The 6,000-nt window shown below is 37.7% G+C and overlaps 1 pseudogene; it reads left to right on the forward strand.

Annotated features, from left to right (window-relative positions):
* The first annotated feature begins 5,178 nt into the window (after positions 1-5,178).
* Positions 5,179-5,764, forward strand: LOC101049759 (large ribosomal subunit protein uL16-like; annotated as a pseudogene).
* The last annotated feature ends 236 nt before the right edge of the window (positions 5,765-6,000 follow it).

The raw sequence follows: 6,000 nt of genomic DNA on the forward strand, positions 1-6,000 counted from the left end.
AAAGAAGACATACAGGAGGCCAACAAACATATGAAAAAATGCTCATCATCACTGGTCATCAGAGAAATGCAAATCAAAACCACATTGAGATACCATCTCACACCAGTTAGAATGGCGATCATGAAAAAATCGGGAAACAACAGATGCTGGAGAGGATGTGGAGAAATAGGAACACTTTTACACTGTTGGTGGGAATGTAAATTAATTCAACCATTGTGGAAGACAGTGTGGCGATTCCTCAAGGACTTAAAAATAGAAATCCCATTTGACCCAGCAATCCCATTACTGGGTATATATCCAAAGGATTATAAATCATTCTACTACAAGGACACGTGCACACGAATGTTCATTGCAGCACTGTTTACAATAGCAAAGACCTGGAACCAACCCAAATGCCCAACGATGATAGACTGGATAGGGAAAATGTGGTACATATACACCATGGAATATTATGCAGCCATCAAAAACGATGAGTTCACGTCCTTTATAGGGACATGGATGAACCTGGAAACCATCATTCTCAGCAAACTGACACAAGAGCAGAAAATCAAACACCGTATATTCTCGCTCATAGGCGGGTGTTGAACAATGAGAACACATGGACACAGGGAGGGGAGCACTACACACTGGGGTCTGTTGGGGGGAAATGGGGGAGGGGCGGGGGGTGGGGAGGTGGGAAGAGATAGCATGGGGAGAAATGACAGATACAGGTGAGGGGACGGAAGGCAGCAAAGCACACTGCCATGTGTGTACCTATGCAACAATCTTGCATGTTCATCACATGTACCCCAAAACCTAAAATGCAATTAAAAAAAAAAAGAAAAAAAAAAAGAATAAGAAAAAAAAAATAAAATAAAATAAAATAAAAAAATATATAATCCTATTTACATTAGTAGACACAAAAGTAAAATAGGTGTAAATCTAACAAAATACATTCAAGATCTACACGAAGAAAACTGAACTAAATGAATGGAGAGATAGTCCATGTTCATAGGTATGAAGTCTCAGTATAGTCAAAATGTCAGTTCTTCCCAATTTGATTTGTGGAGTCAATGCAATCCCAATCAAAATCCCAGCAGTTATATGGGAGATATTGACAAACTGGTTCTAAAGTTTATATGGAGAGGCAAAAGACCCAGATTAGCCAGCACACCACAGAAGAAGAACAAACCTAGTGGATTGACACTATCCAACTTCAACACTTATTTTAAAGTTCTAGTAATAGAGACAGTGTGATATTGGCTAAAGAACAGACAAATAGACCAATGGAACAAAGTAGAAAACACAGAAATAGACCCATATAAGCACAATCAACTGATCTTTGCCTACAACATAACAAAGAAAGTTTATTTATTTATTTTTCAACCAAAGTACTAGGACAGCTGGACAATCATATTTAAAAAATAAATTTAAACACAGACTTTACACCTTTTAAAAAAATCAACTTAAAATGGATCACAGATGTAAACATAAAAATGTAAACCTAAATGATAATATAGGAGAAAATTTAGATAACTTTGGGTATGGAGATGATTTTTTAGACATAACACTAAAGGCATGGTTCATAAAAAAAAAAAACAATAAGCTAAATTTTTGTAAAATTAAAAATTTATGTTGTATGAAATATACACTGTCAAGAGAATGCAAAAACAAGTCACAGACTGGGAGAAAATATTTTCAGAAGCTATATCTGATAAAGGACTGTTATCCAAAATATCCAAGAACACTTAAACTCAACAATAAGAAAACAAAGAACCTGCTTAAGAAATGGGCAAAAGTTTTATAATTGGGTTTTACATTTAAGTTTTTAATCCATCTTGAGTTAATTTTTGTATAAGGTATAAGAAAGGAGTCCAGTTTGTTTCCTGCATATAGCTAGCCAGTTTGCCCAGCATAATTTATTCAATAGAAAATTCTTTCTCCATTGCTTGTTTTTGTGAGATTTCTCTGAAATCAGATGGTTGTAGATGTGTGGGGTAATTTTTGAGACCTCTGTTCTGTTTCATTGGTCTAGAAGAAAACCTAGGCAATACCATTCAGGATGTAGGCATGGGCAAAGATTTCACAATGAAAATGTCAAAAGCAAGTGCAACAAAAGCCAAAATTGACAAATGGGATCTAATTAAACTAAAGAGCTTCTGCACAGCAAAAGAAACCATCATCAAAGTGAAAAGGCAATCTACAGAAACATTTACAATTAAAAAAAAAAAAACATAAAAAGTGGGCAAAGGTTATGAACAGACACTTCTCAAAAGAAGACATTTATGCAACCAACAAACACATGAAAAAAGCTCAAAATCACTGATCATCAGAGAAATGCAAATCAAAAGCACAAGGAGATACTATCTCACGCCACTCAGAATGGTGAAAAGTCAAGGAACAGTAGATGCTGGCAAGGCTGTGGATAAGCAGGAATGCTTTTACACTATTGATGTGAATGTAAATTAGCTCAACCATTGGGGAAGACAGTGTGGTAATTCCTCAAGGATCTAGAATCAGAAGTACCATTTGACCCAGCAATCTTATTACTGGGCTTATAACCAGAGGAATATAAATCATTCTACCATAAAGATGCATGCTCATGTATGTTTATTGCAGCACCATTTACAATAGCAAAGTCATGAACCCAAATGCCAATTAATGATAGACTGGATAAAGAAAATGTGGTACATATATCCCATGGAATACTGCATAGTAATGCAGTCATAAAAAGAAATGAGATCTTGTCTTTTGCAGGGTCAAGGATGGAACTGGAAGCCATCATCCTCAGGAACAGAAAAGTAAACACTGCATGTACTCACTTGTAAATGGGAGTTGAACAATGGAAACACATGGACACAGGGAAGGGGACAGCACACACTGGGGCCTATTGGGGGCTGGAAGGAAAGAGGAGGAACTTAGCTGATGGGTCAATCAGTGCAGCAAAACAGCATGGTACAAATATACCTATGTAACAAACCTGCCTGCTCTGCACATGTGTCCTGGAACTTTATAAAGTAAGAGAGAGAGAGAGTGGAAGAGGCAGACAAAAACAAAAAAGAAATAAATAAAAATGGGCAAAAGATTGGAACAGATATCCACCTCAGAAAATATACAGATGGCAAATAAGCACACCAAAAGATGCTCTATATCATATGTCATCAGAAAACTGCAAATTAAATCAGCAATGAGGTATCTATTAGAAAGGCCAAATCGAGAACACTGACATCACAAAATGCTGGTGAGGAAGTGGAGCAGTAAGAACTCTCATTTACTACTGGTGGGAATGGAAATGGTACAGCCACTCTGGAAGATAGATAGGCAGTTTCGTACAAAACTAAGTATACTCTTACCATATGATCTAGCAATCATGCTCCTTACTAATTATTATTAAGAAATTATGCAACAATTTCTTAATACTAAGAAATATTTACTCAAAAGAGTTGAAAACATAAAAACCTACACATGAACATTTCTAACAGCTTTTTTTATGGTTGCTAAAACATGGAGGCAACCAAGATGTCTTTCCATAGATTAAAGGGTAAGTGTGGCCCATAAAGACAATGGAACATGATTCAACACCGAAAGAAAATGAGTTATCAAGCCATGAACAGACATGAAGGAAATGAATGCATATTGCTAAGTAAAAGAAGCCAAGAGGAAAAGGCTACATACTGTATGATTTCAACTATGTGACATTTTGGAAAAGGCAAGACTACAAAGACAGTAAAAAGACAAATGATTGCCAATGGCTAGGGGGTGGAGGGAATGAATAGGTGGAACACAAAACATTTTTAGGGCAGTGAAACTACTCTGCATAATGTTATAATGGTGAATTCCTGTCCTTATACATTTTCCCAAACGCAAAGAATGCACAACACTAAGTTGACCCTAATTAATGTCAACTATGGAATTTGGTAATAAAGATACATCTGTGCAGGTTCATCAGTTATCACAAATGTGCCACTCTAGTGGGGAATGTTGATGCTATAATGGAAAAGACGGGCCGGGCGCGGTGGCTCAAGCCTGTAATCCCAGCACTTTGGGAGGCCGAGGTGGGTGGATCACGAGGTCGAGAGATCAAGACCAACCTGGTCAACATGGTGAAACCCCGTCTCTACTAAAAATACAAAAAATTAGCTGGGCATGGTGGTGCATGCCTGTAATCCCAGCTACTCAGGAGGCTGAGGCAGGAGAATTGCCTGAATCCAGGAGGCGGAGGTTGCGGTGAGCCGAGATCGCGCCATTGCACTCCAGCCTGGGTAACAAGAGCGAAACTCCGTCTCAAAAAAAAAAAAAAAAAAAAAAAAAAAAAGAAAAGACTATTTATATGTGAAGGCAGGGGTTATACAGAAAATTTCTGTACCTTTGGCTCAATTTTGCTGTAAACTTAAAACTAAAGATAAAATATATTTTTAAAAAGCAGGCTAGGTAAGGTGGCTCATGTTGGCAATCCCAGCACTTTGGGAGGTCGGACAAAAGGAAGGCTTGAGGTCAAGGGTTTGAGATCAACCTGGGCAGCACAGAAAGACCCTGTCTCTAAAATAAATAAGTAAATAAAATAAGAAAATTGGCTGGGTGTGGTGGCGTACACCTCTTGTAGTCTTAGTTACTCAGGAGGCTGAGGCAGGAAGATTGCTTAAACCCAGGAGTTTGAGGTTACAGTGAGCTATGATTGCACCACTGCACTCCAGCCTGGGCAACAGAACAAAATCCTCTCTCTAATAATAATTAAAAATAATAATTTTTAAAAGGAGATATTCTTACTTAAATAATGGACTTAAAATAATTTTTATTATTTAGAGTATTCTATTTGAAGTTTTATCCATAGACTGATTCAAATTTTCTCAAAAAATCTCTATTTTCTACTTACTGTAGTTAATACAAAATAGAGAAATACTGGCATTATGAGAAATATACAAATCTATGATACCAGCCAACCACCAACTTACCAGGGTTAATCTATTCTTAACTGGATCAACCAACACCTCTGCTAATTGGGCAGATTTGTAGAGAGAGATGATATCCATAAAAGAGCTATTTGTATATACACTATGTAAGTTCAAATGTATAAAATTTGTTGATGCCACAAATAAAGTTAAAAAGTGTACATTAAATAAGACTTTCTCACTTTTCATTTGGGATGCCAGTTACAATTCTGGTATCACCATGGAACACCCTACTAGGTATTACTGATATTGTAAGAACAAAACATATCCAAATTCTGGCTTCTACGGAGGTGTCCCTGATGCCAAGATTCACATTTTTGACCTGGGACAGAGGAAAGCAAAAGCAGGTGAGTTTCTATGCTGAGGTTACATGGTGTCAGATGAATATGAGCAGCTCTTCTCTGAAGCCCTGGAGGATGCCCACATTTGGGCCAACAGACACATGATAAGAACTTGCAGCAAAGTTGAATTTCATATCCAAGCATGGTTCTGCCCCTTCCCAGTCATCCACAACAGCAAAATATTGTCCTGTGCAAGAGTTGACAGGCTCCAGATGGGTATGCAAGGTGGCTTTGGAAAGCTGTAGGGCACTGTGGCCAGGGTTCACATTAGTCAAGTCATCATGTCCATTTTCACCAAACTGCAGAACAAGGAGCATGTAACTGAAGCCTTATACAGGGCCCAAGTTCAAGTTGCCTCACCACCAGATGATTCACATCTCAAAGAAGTGGGACTTTACCAAGTTCAAGTCAGAAGAATCTGAAGTCATGGTGGCTGAGAAGCAGCTCATCCCGGATAGCTGTCGGGTCAAATATCATTGTGATTTTTGCCATTAAAAGTAATTTCTTTTGCACCAACCTCATACATCCCCAATTGTGGCCTCCTGGACAAGCGGCAGGTCCTGCATTCATGAGATTTTCCGCTGTGCCCCTTCCTATTCCTGCCCACCAATAAATCCTACTTCCTATAAATAAATAAATAAATAAATAAATAAATAAGACTTAAACTTAAGCAAATATGGATCTATTGTTTAGTAGCCTTGTGAAGCTAGGCTTATGACTTCTTTAAATCT

This window comes from Saimiri boliviensis, chromosome 4 (assembly GCF_048565385.1).
Source record: "Saimiri boliviensis isolate mSaiBol1 chromosome 4, mSaiBol1.pri, whole genome shotgun sequence".
NCBI classification, from domain to species: domain Eukaryota; kingdom Metazoa; phylum Chordata; class Mammalia; order Primates; family Cebidae; genus Saimiri; species Saimiri boliviensis.